Genomic DNA, 14,880 nt, shown 5'->3' with positions numbered 1-14,880 from the left:
AAACTGTCAGGGGATGGGAACTCCTTTTTTCCTTTAGTGACTCCACAGTGTAAAGCGCCATGCACAGTCATGGTGCAATACACAAACACAACATTTTAAACTGGGCTTCCCAAATTTATTTGTCCCTCACGCTCAAGAGACTAAAATGACAAGAGAAAACATACATGCCCACAGTCACCATATTATGCTCACATAAGTCTCACAGGGGCCATGACACGTTAGATAGCTTGGAGAAACAGAAATTTCCTGAGTAGGGTACAAGGCTGGCAGAAAAGACAGGGACTCTGCCACAAGGTGGAGCTTCCACCACAATCCTGCAAAGTGGAATGTATTCCAAAAGAGTAAAGTGTCTGCAGCATAGTCCACAGATCTTGCAACAGTTGTGGCTTCTTACCACTTCGTTATGTCATGAGCTTTTGTGCGCACAGTGCAAAGAAGTTTTAAATTCCGGCACTATTTATTCTCTTAGAGCTTGTGCAGTCTTCAGGGATGCTTTAATCATAGTGAAGGCCCACCAGGTCCTTCACTTAATGAGCATTTGTGACCTGCTTCAAACTCTGGTTAAGAATCCTGACTAATATGGATGGATACTGGATAAGCAGGGAACCTGGCTTGTTCACTGGGATGTGCCAACATATCCCTTAACCACAGTTATGGTGGGAGAAGAAATTCACACTGATGAGGGTCTGGATGGACGGTATGTCTGTGATCTTGCAGCTCTGGGTTCCATTGATGGAAGAAAGGTTGGATATAAATTTAAGAAAATACATAAACATATGTAGTGAAGGAAATGAGCCCTGAGTGCTCACTGGAAGGACAGATCCTGAAGCTGAAACTCCAATACTTTGGCTACCTCATGAGAAGAGAAGACTCCCTGGAAAAGACCCTGATGTTGGGAAAGATGGAGGGCACAAGGAGAAGGGGACGACAGAGGACGAGATGGTTGGACAGTGTTCTCGAAGCTACTAGCATGAGTTTGACCAAACTGCGGGAGGCAGTGGAAGACAGGAGTGCCTGGCGTGCTCTGGTCCATGGGGTCACGAAGAGTCGGACACGACTAAACAACAAGTGAAGGAAACTCCCTCAAAACTTTGCCATCATCCCTTACCACTTATTAGATGGTACTGAATCGGATCTGCAATGAATTCCTCCTACTGCCCTCCCAAAAATGCATTGCTGTTTTTTCTACATACTGTCTGTGTTTTATCTGGAAGGTAGTCTACAGATCTTGGGTTTAGGTTGTGTGGTAGAATGAGGTTGTTTCACATGTATCTTTCATAGTTATGAATTGAGTACAGTAAGTACAATGAAATAGTTATATTTCCTCAGGATTTTTGCTTATAAGTGATGTATGTACAGGGAAGCATAGTTTCTAGTTGTGCATGAAGTATTGAATACTGGTCATAAAAAGATGGCGGCACAAGTAACGTTGCTTAAGGCTTTATATGGAGGTATTAATGCAAAAGAGAAAGGATCTCAAACTCAGTGCGACCTTGTATCAGTTTCAAGGTTGTCAACATAACTTGCTATGTTATACAATGTCCATTGTCCTTATAAAACAATAAAAAGACACCACAAAGATTTCTGCATTATTCTTATTAGCATGGTTATGTTTTGGAATGTAATTAGTTTTTGTGTAACCTTTTCCATGACATTGAAAGAATGGGATGTTTTACTCCAATGGTCTCTTTGGTCTTGATTTGAAAAGCACATTATTCTGTTTACAGCTTGTTCCCTTTTAAAGGACATTGATGAATGGCTTTTGTGTGACCCACCATAGGCTCATTCAGATTAACGTCTAACTAGGAAATGCCTGTTCAAGTAAAAAAGGACAAAAATCGTCATTTTCATATCAATAAAAAGACAAAAAAAAAATTAAAAGGAAAAACCCTGGAAGCCACAGGCAGTATTGGATAAAAGAGTGAACTTGGTTTTACACCATACTCATTCACGACACACAGCAAATTACAGCAGATGAAAGCTATTTGCCATTGACTGGGTGATGAAAGTTCAGCTCTGACTTTACAGAAAAGTGAAGTCCTGCTGCTGATGTGACACATACAGCTTTCTCCAGGCTTTCTCCAGGCTTCTGCCGCTTGCATGGCAGATGTGCCTACTAGCAAACTGCATGGTACTTCTGCTTCAGTTTTTTCCTGTCCAACCAAGCTATGTTTCCCCTTTTCCCAGCTACATCTGTACTATGGTCTGGGTGCCACATTTTAAGAAGGACATTGCCAAACTTGAGTTTATCTGGAAGAGGCTTGCCAGGATTGGGTATGTGTATTGGGTATTGAGGGACGCAGGTGGCGCTGTTGTCTAAACCACTGAGCCTAAGGCTTGCTGATCGGAAGGTCAGCAGTTCGAATCCCTGCAACGGCGTGAGCTCCCATTGCTCGGTCCCTCCTCCTGCCAACCTAGCAGTTCAAAAGCACATCAAATTGCAAGTAGATAAATAGGTACTGCTTCAGCGGAAAGGTAAACGGCGTTTCCGTGCGCTGCTCTGGTTCGCCAGAAGTCATGCTGGCCACATGACCCGGAAGCTGTATGCCAACTCCCTTGGAGATGAGCGAGATGAGCACCACAACCCCAGAGTCGGCCACGACTGGACCAAATGGTCAGGGGTCCCTTTACCTTTCTTTTATGTGTGGAGTCCAAAGCAGAACAATGGACTGGGTATGCTTAAGCTGGGGAAGAGTAAGGGGAGACATAATAGCAGTTCCCAGGTATCTGAAGGGCTGTCAATTAAAGCACACTGCTACCCTGCAACTAATCCTGAGCTTTAAAAGTGTCCAGGTCAGGCTTGGGCTTCATTGGTCAACTGTCAGCTTGGCCTTGCCTATCGGGCCCTTATCTGTCTAGACTGTAATAATTCCAATGCCAGCTGATCACCATTAGGTTTCAGTACCAGAGTTTCATGTCTCCCACTCCAGCTGACTCTAAGGCTGCCTATGAGCCAGCATCACAACACCTGTGTTTGAGACCAGGCCTGTAAGTGCACATCACAACAAGGACCGGAGCAGATGACAGGTTCATTTTATGCTTCAGATGGAGATTTAAAAGCCTATGTGAGATGGCAACTTTCCCTCATGCTTCAGACAGGCTGGTCACCCCCTCTTTTTGTTCATTTGTTGAAGAGCTGCATTTGCATTAAAGCATTACCAATGACTGCGCAAAGTATGCCTTAGTGAGAAGCAATAAGAGGTGCATTTAGGAGCAGAGCAGAGCTCTGTATATAGTGTGATAAAGATAACAGCTATTCTTATAGAACTACAGCACCATCCTAACCATGGCTATTCACAAGTGAGTCTTCTTCAATGGGGCTTACTCCCACGCAAGCAAGGTTAGGACTGCAGCCTTTGGGATCTGCCAAATCTACACAACTCTATTATGTTCAGCATTAAGGGATGGGCATTAAAACAGTTAAGGGGCAGAAACGGCTCAAGAGAGTTTGGTAAGGAATAAGTTGCTCCCTTGTTCTCTTTTCCTTTCATAGCTAATGCTTTTGTTTCCAGGACAGGATGCAAGCCTTTCCACCTTCTATTACAACCTGCTGTTGCATCAGTCTTAAACAATAGGCTTTAAAAGGCGTAACTTCTCATTCCTAACGGTTCTAACTGTCAAACACACAGAGAGAGACTGCTTTGACACCAGGCACTGCATATATTTAAAAGCTGGCAACAAATTCGTATTACGCTCCAATTGCCTATCAGGCAGAGGATCCGCATTGTCTATTTCACAGGAACGAAGAGTGATGTTATTTTGGCAAGGCATTTCAGGATTTATGCCAGGAGAACCGTCATCAGTAAAATAACATATATAAGCAGCCTCAAAAGCAGCCAGTGTTCAAGGCCATCAACACCAAGGCTATGAGCACACTGTTGTCTTACAACACCGCTAGGTTGTTCTTTTTCTCAATTTGGATCAAAGCAGGTTTGGGGAGAAATGCATCAAAGCACAGTGTTCCATAAGAAACGACAGGATAGGTGTGGATCGCGGCTAACATCACGTGTACATCAATTACCAAACTGAGAGCACTAGGATGCAGAGTAAACAGGGTTGTGTACACAGCCCAAAACACCATGAGTGCCACTTGCAGCTGCTCAAACTTCTGCCTGTTTGATTTACTCATCATTTACCATGCCTTTTGCACTTGTGTTTAACTCTGAAATACAGGTTGAGCCAGAAGTCTAGGACTAGAACTCTAGACTTAGTGGTCACATGTCCTCAGCAGTGTGTAGCTAGTCGCTTGGGTGCCTGGTGTGGGGGCGCGTCCTGCAGCTGGGGGCGGGATGAGCCACCTATGGGGGCGGGGTGATCCACGCCCATGGGGGTGGGGTGAGCCTCTCCGATGCTTAGAGCCTCTCCTCGGCCTTCACCTAAGCTATAGGGCGGCTGAGGGAGAGGCAGTAGCCAGATGCAAGTCCCACACTGCCGTTTCAGGCAGCACAGAACCTGGAGGCACCTAAGTCACCACATCACTCCTAAAATGTTTCGTGAGCCTAATTTTTTAAAAAAGCTCATTTTGTCACCCCCTCTCAGTGATAACACCTGGGGTGGACCACACACCCCTTCCCCCACCACAGCCAGTCCTGCCCCAACCTTCAGCTGCTTCACATCTTCTGGCGGGTGGGGTGGGGTGCTCCTGCTAATTCTATTGAGTGAGGCCTTGGACTTCTTTCCCAAAGCTCTTGTGGTGGGGCTCTAATTACTAGATGAGTGGCAGCATAGCAGGCTGAGCGATCCTAAGACTTCAATATGCTGGGGAGAGAGAAATACACCACTGCTACACTGACAGCCTATCAGGACAGTTCTGGCACAGTGTGTGTCGCCGTGGCACATTCTGGGTTTCTCCCAAGATCGTGCCACGGAGAATGTTCCATCGGTGCAAAGATTTCTCCCTGCTCAACAGAATGTTTCCCCTCTCCCCTCCCCTTGATGCCACAGAAGATCCTATGGCAGGAATGGAATAGAAGGTGTTTTTGTTTTAAATGTGAAAGAAATTAACAGAAAAGTCAATCAGGTTGCTATTATTGTTGGAAGTGCAACTGCAGATATCACTGTGGGTGTGACTTCAGGGTTATTTCTGATAGTTACACTTACAGTCAACTAGCTGGGAGGGCAGGTGGAGGTGTTGCTCAGCAAACCATGCAGAGTGGCATGATGCTTGCCAGTGTGGCACTGTGCCCTGATTGGCTGTATAGTTCTGAAGTTTTCCTCTGCATGTTTGGTTGAATGCTTCCTTGTTATGTACAAGGCCTGGTGTAAGAAAGACTCCTTGCTCCTTTCTCCCTCAAATTATATTCAGTTTTTGTTCAGGTTCTTCAGTAATATGTAACCAGGATTTATTTTCTTTCTGAACTCAGACTGTGTTATTTGCACACTTACTAGGGAGTAATGCCCAGTGACCACAGCGGGACTTCCAGAGGACACATGTTTGGTTTACTTAACTATTTTCATTGAGAATACAAAGAGAAAGGTGTAAAGCTTGTCTGTTTTGCTGCAATGTTTGAGAAATGTATGATCACGTGGTCAAATTTCCCCCCTGCTTCCTAGCACATTGCATGGAATCTGCTGTATCATGATTGCTAGGTTATAGCTGACAGAATGGCACAGTATGGTGGAGACAGGGGAATCCAAGCACTTCTATTAATTTACATCTCTTCTTATTGAAATTTCTATTCTCTCGAGTTAGATATTGACACATGCACACTCTCAATCAAAACTGACAGCAGGTTCCATAATCAATCGCAAAGTGACCAGAACACTGAAATAGGTAACGGCACAATCCTAAACATGACTAGTCAAAAGCAATTTCTACTGAATTCAATTAGGCTTGCACCCAATGAAGTGGGGTTAGGATTGCAGCCTAAGGCACTATTCCATATTTGGTTTAACTTGCGCATTCTTGTTGCCTAAACAAACCACATCCATATTTAACATCAGCACTGATGCCTACAACTAAAAGCCACAACTATGACCCACTGCATGTACTAAGCTGTGTACAAACAAGAATAGACAGTCACTGCTCTCAGCAGTATGTTCTCCCAGAATAAAAGTGACAGAGAACACAAATTCACCAGGAATCTCTCCTATACAGTTCCCAGTTGGAATAAAAGTGGGGTGGAGGGCAGTTGTGTAGTAGTATAGATGTGTGTTTGAGCTCAAAGAGATTGTTGCTGACTGGTCTCCTGCATAAAGTAAGTTAAAAGTTATTTAGTGTGTTCAGTCATATATTTTAAAACATTTATAGCCATAGATGTACTAATATTCATTAATTTAATGAGAGTACTTTTAGCCTGCACTTCATCATATGACCCCAGAGGGGGTACATGCAATTAAAAACACGAAGAACTGTTCCAGTGCATCAAAAAGAGCTGGTAAAAACAAAACAAACTCAATATCAATGCAAAACATTATTACAATTACAGGGGGGGAACCTACAGCGCACATGAGTAACCAAGAAACGGCAAACAAATGGGAACGTCTTTACCTGACACTAAAACCCAAAATATTCCCTTTTCCTCTGTATTACCAAGAACTGGCTGACTCAATCTACAAAAGAAAATTGGCTTCACTTAACACTCCTACTTACAATGTATTTCATGCTAATTGCATACCGTGTACGACATGATGCACATATATGCTGTGGGTTATGCCAAAATATTATTTGTCAGGCATGCATTATGTTATTCCTGAAACAAGTTTTTAACCACAGTTTTTAGGTAACAGAAATTCTACTTTCTAGTTGAAAACAATATTACAGAGTTCTGGATAGAAACAAAGCCATTTTAAAAATGAAATGCAACGAAGACAGTTATTTAAAATCCTTTCCTTTGCAATGTAGCGAAGCCGGACCATATTACCCATGTATTCCAGACAGCTCCTCTCTTATTAACCTTTTGAAATGGCAGTCCAAAAGCACAGCCTCCATTCTGCTTTGCACAGTGAAAAGACCCCCTTTTCCGATTTGTACTATTGTTTCCTAAGACGGAAACCAGCCCATATGGGGCATCTGACGTTAGGAGCTTGGAAAAACGGGCTTCAAAAGTAAGCAGACAATGTTAGGTCACTTTTTCCCCACATTTCTGGCTTTTGCAAATTGGAGGGCTCTTTTCATCTTCCATTTCAAGGGAGACAGTTGTGGCCTGTTGCTTTGTTTAAACCACATGAATAAGTCCCATCCTCCGCAAAGGAAAAAGCAGACCCACTCAGACAATTTCCCAAAACAAAGTGCATACAATCCTTTCCTGCAAACCAGAACATTATTCTCGAATGGGCAACCTTCCGCTGTGATCCACTTCAGCCTAGCTCTAAATACCAATCCTGAAAAGCGACCTTTTCTTACAAGCCCTTCTGCTCTCTGCCTACCTTTTTGGAGCTTACCTTCCACGCGATGGAGGGGCAGGCTGCCAAGGTGAAGGTAACTTTCTCTGTCACCACATTGAATGTGACGCGAAACATGACGGCTCATACTCATGTGGTCCCGAGGCCCAGGTCAGGGAAAAAGACAGCAACACTTGTCTCCCCTGCTCAAGAGAAGGCTGGCTGTGCACTTGTGCCACACTGCACTCACGCATTCGGCAACCCCTTAACCTATTGATCGAAGCAGGAGCCTCAGAGTGCTATGTAGGCCCCACTATTCCCCAGCAGCCTTTCTTCGTGTGTGTGTGTGTGTGTGTGTGTGTGTGTGTGTGTGTGTGTGTGAACTAATCAGATTAGCTGGTTTTACCAGTCTGAGTGGAGACTAACAGGTTAGCCAAACAGTTTGCATGGGGGAAGGGAGGAGAGATCCAAGTACAGAAATCAAACTGGTGCATTTATTAAAGCAGGGGAAAACAGACCTCCTTTGAGAATCGCTCCTTTGTCTCTCCTCTCAGTGTTGACACAGAGCCATGACATGCATTGTACATTTACACACGCTCTGTGGGGAGCTGGGCTTCTCTATGGGCCTTGTCTCAAAATCTGAGCGGCTGCTCAGCGCTACCGAAGTCTACTGAGGGGTGACCTTTTTTCTCATGGGATCTGGCTCTTGAAGGTAGGGAAGGGCACCTGCCAATTTGGGTTTCTCTTATGTTTCTCTTTTTCCCAGTCTTGAGTTCTCTACATTTCCACTTCAGTTTGTGATTATTATTTTTTTAAGGCCTCATGAGAATCCAGTGAATTTCTCCTAATGTTTACTTGCAATTCTGCCTAATATACACATTTTAGCAAAGTGATTTCCTCTAATATAATGCATTTTAATGTTATTTTCACTAAAATAAGCATGTTTGTTTGTTTACATCCATACTCCAGCTTTTGTCCAAGGAGCTCAGGGAAATGTACACATTTTCATCCCCTCTTCATTTTATACTCACAACTATCCTGTGAGGTAGGTTAGACTGAAAGATAGTGACTGGCCCAAGGTCACCCAGTGGGTTTCTTAGTCGTATGGTGATTTGGACCATGGTCTGCCAGGTTCTACTCCAGGACTGTAACCACTATGACATACAGGGCCCTACACACACTTCACCCCAGCATATTCAGGTTTGTACACTACTTGGTTGGAGAATAGCATTGCAAAACTCAGAGAAGTGTGAATTTCAAAGGATGGCTGCATTTCAGTTCAAGAACCGTTTTGGAAAGTGTGAATTAGGTAGGTTCACCTTTGAATGTGAACCAGATGAAATTTCTTTCCCTTCCCTCCTTACTTATGACCTTTAATCCTGGACCTTGGGCACTTGCACAAATAAATCTGTGTTAATATAGTGAGAATGAAAAACTCTCTCTGCAGTAATATTGGTAATGCCATGTGATCAGTTCTGTTCATTGCTACACAGCATTATTCACAGTTGGTAAAAATGTACATGAGAATATCTAACTGACACTCACTCCAGACATTGGCCCCCTCACATATCATTCGTGGAAAACTTACAATCATTCCTTAGGGAACGTGTTAGAATATAATTATACTGATAACAACATGCATTTTGCCCAAGTAGTTAACCTAGTCAGACAATGACTTTTAAACATGCATTGTGTTGTGGACCATTAATCTGGTTTCCATTATTCTTTTTAAACCAACACATCTACTTTCATTAGGGATGTGGCTAAGAGACTTAGTAAGGAAAAATAAATTATTTGGTTCTAATCTCACCTCTGTCACGTGTGCCTTTTTGGCTGAATAGCACAGAAATTTAAAAAAAGTAACTTTAATAATGATCTCACTAAGTGCCTCTTTGTCAAGCCACCACCCTCTCAACTTCGGTCCTCTTTGTCTGTAGCATAGGGATAATATGTAATACTAATTAACAATATCCAAGTTGCAGTGAGGATTACAAAATACTGCATGTAATATTTAAATACCCCAAAGCCCTGGATAAATGCGAAGGATTATTATTTTTCAGTGGCTTTCAAATTATGTCCATATTATATTATTAATGCACATATCTTCCCTTAAATAATCCTTGGAACTACTGTTTTACCCCTTGAGGAGCTACAATTCCCAACACCCTCAAACTACAGTTCCAAGGATTCTTTAGAGGAAGCCATGTGCTCTAATGGGCTGCCTTCCCAGGTTGATGAGCCCCATCTGCCCCTCACGTCTCTCTACAGCATGTGCAGAAACCGCCTTCTTGACCATGGGACCCACTATTGGTTGTGTCCACTCAATCCACCAGTGCTTCCAAAACAGAGGAGGGTGCAGGACAAGTTGTAGCCTCGGCAGAGTCCAAGGGCCAGATAGAGGGGCTTGGAGGGCCACATTTGGCTCCCAGGCCTGGGGTTCTGTGGCCCTGTTTAAGACAGCTGCAGGTTACTATTTTATTATGCATCTTATTTATACATAGGCAAGCCTGTAGTTCACAGAAGGCTCATCATCCTCTCATTACTCTTTGCCTTCTATGCTCACCTGTCCTACTCTATCCCTCTGAAGATGGTATAATAAGGCTTTCCGGCTGTTTCCAGCCTTGCGAGGAGTCCACCTGTCAGGTTTTCTGGGCTGCCTGCAAGGGAGATTTTCCTTGCTGCATCTCCCAGCACGCAGGAACCGAAATAGCAGCTGAACACCCTGGGATGCCACAGTAATAGCTGAATGTGTCTTGCTGAATATCCTTTGCCCATCCGTATGGATTAAGCTACACTGTTTTTGTCATTGCATGTTTAAGTACGGCTCCCAAAGTCTCCCTCCCTCAAGCAGTTTAATCTTTGAGAAATCAATTTGGATTAGCACAGAAATGTAGAGCAAGGTTACCAAGTAGGGGAAACCCACTAACCCATTTTCAAGCAAATTTTCAGAAATAACATAAGATACAAGGAGCAAGTCAATCCCTTAAGGGAAAGCTGAATGTCATAGGTTGCAGCCAGATCTCCCATGTATAAAGCTTCCTTTTCTTGAGTCATTTCATTATCATCTTCCCTTCCAGGAGCCATTGTGGTGTAGTTGTTAGATTGTTGGGCTAGGACCTGGGAGACCAGAGTTCAAAACCCTGCTCAGCAATGAAGTGTACAGGGTGACCTTGGGCCAGTCACCATCTCTCAGCCTAACTTACCTCACTGTGTTGTTGTGAGGGTAGAATGGATGAGCTCCTTGAAGAAAAGGTAGGATAGAAACGTAATACATAATTAAATAAACATTCATCAGTTGAGGGACTAACAGGAAGTGCTGTGTACAGTCTACAGAAAGTCAATGCCATGCAACTGATCTGCTCCTCTTTAAGGTATGCTGCCTGGGGCTGATGAGATCTGTAGCCCAAAACAACTGGAGGGCACAGGTTGGCAAAGGCAGGACTTGAGGTTCCAAAAAGATTGCAAATAGGCGTTGTGGAAGAGGGTGCCCCTGCTTCATTCCTTTGTGCAGTACCACCACTGGTCGCCAGTTCAAATAGTTAACACTCACCACTGCTTCCGATTACTTGTAAAGGTATGGCTCTGCAGTTATTTGTATATTTCCCAAACCCATTTTTTCTTGTTAGGGTCTTGTTAGGAACCCTCATTTCAATCTATAAAACTTTTATTTTTTATGCCAAGTGCAAGAATTCACAGGATGCTGCTATTAAAATAATATAATATAATATAATATAATATAATATAATATAATATAATATAATAATAATAATATCATCATCATCATCATCCCCCTGAGGGGACTCAAGGCATTTTACAGATAAAAACAGGAACAGCTAAAAACATAGAAAAACTAATCATTAAAATGCAATTAAACATGGATAGAATAAAAACTATATACATATATAAAATCATGGTACCTTCCCGGTATTGTTGGACTCTAGCTCCTATCAGCCACAACCAGGTGAGTAGAGTTGTAGTCCAGCAACATCTGGAAGTTCACAGGTCACGAACCTCTTCACTAATGCAATCACCCTGTTTGACTCAACCACCCTCTGTTCTTTCCAGGCTTGGGTATCACCATTAATCCTGAAGGCTTCCACAAATCTGGAGGTACCCCCAAAGCCAGTATGCTTTTCAAGAAGTTCATTAGGTAAAGGATCGGCAGGTCTCTCTCTCTCTCTCTCTCTAATAGAAATCCCCCACAAAACCATCTGGCCTCACAGATTCCTAATTCTTGAGCTTTTTAATCACCTGAGATACCTCCTCCATGGAGCCTTCTTTGCTCAAAAGAAGTCTGTGCTACACTGTGATCTGACATACTCCCACTCTATTTAGCTGTCGCTCAACAGCTTCAGCTACAGGCTTATCTGTAGCACATAAAGAGATACAGCAGACGGCAAATCAATGGCAGATGTCTTTTGTCTATAGATATGGTTCCCCATTTCATTCCTAATGCAGGTTATTTTGGCCTTATTCATGTCATTAGACATGTCGCCACTTCACCCTTCAGCACATGTGCGCTTATGCTCACAGAATTCACAGCATATTGTGCCAAACTAGTGTCTGGAATGTTGTCATGTTAACACAGTTTGGGAAGGGCGGGGCAGGGCGGGGGATATTCCATGCAAACCACAGGAAACTTACAGTGCATAAGTCAGGTGATTTTCCCAGACTGGAAACAATTTTTTTCTAGAACCAATATGAGCACTAAACTTCCACAAGATTTCAAGAAGCAGATTTTTCATCGAGGGGGGAAATTCCACAAAATGCAAAACTGGTAAGGAAACGTTGGGAAGATGGAATAAAGTGATGTTTGAGTGCAACTGTTGTGTAAGACAGCTTCATACATTTATATACTTTGAGAGATAACATAAAGAAAATTCAAGTCTGAATTGCTAGAATCAATACTCTACTGTGAGCAAATCCTGTTGTAACTCCAAAGCATACATAACCCTAAACCAGCAAAAGCTGGTCAATTAAAGTTATTACTTTATCCCCTTAGTATAGTCTCTGAGATCAACAAAGCAGCTACTTCCTCTGCCAATCCAACCAACTGTTCTGCACCCAGGAGGCCAGTCAGATTCTCAGATAATGTTCTGATTAATTACATTCTTGAGTGTGCAGTCCTAACTCTCTGAAATCAACAGATATAGCACCACCATTTGATTTAGGTAGATAAAGACTTCACCAGCGAGCTGTTACTTTTCATATACCTGATGCAACACATTTCAACTGCTAAATGTATGGTAGGGCTTTAAAACAAAATCATGGTGGCCTATGGTTGGAAACTCCTAAGCACTAGAAGGGAAATACTGAATGAGCCTCCTAAAGCAATGGTCATGGCATTTCATCCTAAAAGGCTTTGTTAACATATTTTCCTTTGAAAGTTACTGTTTCTTTCCTACTGTTGCATCTATTGCCCACCTATTGTCCGCCCCAAGATAGCAGGAACCTGACTTCAAAAAGTAAAGGTAAAGGGACCCCTGACCGTTAAGTCCAGTCGCGGACGACTCTGGGGTTGCAGCGTTCCTCTCACTTTACTGGTCGAGGGAGCAGGCGCTTGCCCGCAGACAGCTTCCGGGTCACGTGGCCAGCATGACTAAGCCGCTTCTGGCGAACCAGAGCAGCGCACGGAAACGCCGTTTACCTTCCCACTGGTGTGGTACCTATTTATCTACTTGCACTCTGACGTGCTTTCAAACTGGTAGGTTGGCAGGAGCAGGGACCGAACAACAGGAGGTCACCCCGTCACGGGGATTCGAACCACCGACCTTCTGATCGGCAAACCCTAGGCTCTGTATATTCTCAATAGCAAAAGCATGCCTGCGTGAGTGCAGGGGTTATGCTCATCTGTCATGCTTCGTTTTCAGTGCACTGGAAGAATCAAGGTCATAGTAGCACAGCCAATCTAGTCTCTGGTACAAATGCTTGTAAGTTGACCTGGCAGCCACCTGGTGCAGCCAGCACACATGTTGGCTCTTGCTGGGTTACTCTGTACCGAGAAAAGAATTTACCACAAGACTTGACAGCTTCCCCAGAAGCATTATGAGAGTAACTGAGAAGGATTTTGGAAAAAGAGAACCTCGTCACAGTGATTCAGAAAAGGGTACTCCCTGTTCTCTGTGCCAGTACTTGGGCAGCAAACATCATCATGTCTTTAGCAAGAAATAAGCATGTGCTACAACCAGCAATTATCCATCACTGTTCGGATGTGGACACCCATCTGACTTCAATCAGCAAAGGTCCTCAGAGCAGGGACCTCGAAGATTCAAAGGTTTGGTAGGTACATCATATGGGAGGTGTGGTCTTCAAGGCCGGCACAGCTATTAGGCAGGGTGAGGCTGCCATCTCAGGCAGCGAGAGGCCCCAAGGCAGTGCTCTCATGGGTGCCCTGCCTGCCCCGCTACTGACAGAGAAGCAGTGCTGGTATCGGTGCTGATTTTGGGTGAGATTGTGACAATTTCCGTCAAGATCTCGCTGAAGTCATGCATGACATTTTGTGCAATATTAATGTGATCTTGCCCCAAATCAGCGGCAGGTCAGGACTTCCCATTTCGCCTCAAGCAGTGAAACAGGACACACTGCCCCCGGTGGTCTTCCACGCTTGCCCCAAGCTATTTAAGGCTGACTTCAATCAGGTGTCCTCCAAGTGTTTTCGATTACAACTCCCATGAGCCCCAGTTAGCACAGCTAAGTTGGCGAAGGCTTGCCTAGGGTTTTAAAGGTTAGAACTAGCACTTTAAATTGGGTTCAAAATTTACTTTTCGTTTGCAGATTCAGTGAAACCTATTTAATAAGTAATCTGCTGGACAATTTTGCTGTACTATACAGCGCAAGTGCCACAATTCTTCTCTATTAACGTATGAAAACAATATACGTGTAGTCTGATGCCATCATGATTACTCTGAAGCAAACGTTAGAAGCAGAAACGCCACAGCTCAGTGGCAGAGCATCTGTTTTACATGCAGGGGCTCCAAGGTACAATCTCCAGCATCTTCAGGTGGGCCTAAGAATGACTCCTGCTTGAAACTTGGGAAAGATGCTGTTGGTCAGTTTAGAGTCAGATAATACTAAGCTAGCTGGATTAATGGTCTGGCTCAGTATAAGGCAGCATCCTATGTGGCTAAACATATCTCACTCATTTCAAAAGTAAAAGGTAACCATGTGGTCTATAAGTAAAAAACAGCAGCCCCAAAATCCGTATTAGGACAATGCCTCTGTTGTTGTTGTTGTTTAGTCATGTCCAACTCTTCGTGACCCCATGGACCAGAGCACGCCAGGCACTTCTGTCTTCCACTGCCTCCCGCAGTTTGGTCAAAGTGATCCCCTTCATGGATCACTGCCTTGCCGTGGCGAAGGAGCTTGAATAACTCAGAGAAGCTATGAACTATGCCAAGCAGGGCACCCAAATGAATAGGTCATGGTGGAGAGTTTTGACCAAACGTGATCCACCTGAAGGAGGAACCGGCAAGCCACTCCAGTATCCCTGCCAAGAAAACTGCATGGACAAAGACAACAGGCATGCCTCGGTTAGGACAACCCAATTATCACGAAGTA

At 43.8% G+C, this 14,880-nt stretch overlaps 1 long non-coding RNA gene across 2 annotated transcripts in view; it reads left to right on the top strand.

Annotated features, from left to right (window-relative positions):
- Positions 1 to 6,732: 6,732 nt before the first annotated feature.
- LOC309369003 overlaps positions 6,733 to 14,880 on the top strand; it is a 68,627-nt gene continuing 60,479 nt past the window's right edge. Inside the window, exon 1 of one of the 2 annotated variants that reach the window (XR_014167998.1) lies at positions 6,733 to 8,035. This is a non-coding gene — a long non-coding RNA (uncharacterized lncRNA). Of the gene's footprint in view, positions 8,036 to 13,391; positions 13,603 to 14,880 lie in introns of those variants that run through there. The other variant, XR_014167999.1, reaches the window with a different exon arrangement.

The sequence above is a fragment of the Podarcis melisellensis genome (genome assembly GCF_964234715.1).
Source record: "Podarcis melisellensis genome assembly, chromosome: 4".
NCBI classification, from domain to species: domain Eukaryota; kingdom Metazoa; phylum Chordata; class Lepidosauria; order Squamata; family Lacertidae; genus Podarcis; species Podarcis melisellensis.
This window is presented reverse-complemented; position numbering and strand designations above follow the sequence as displayed.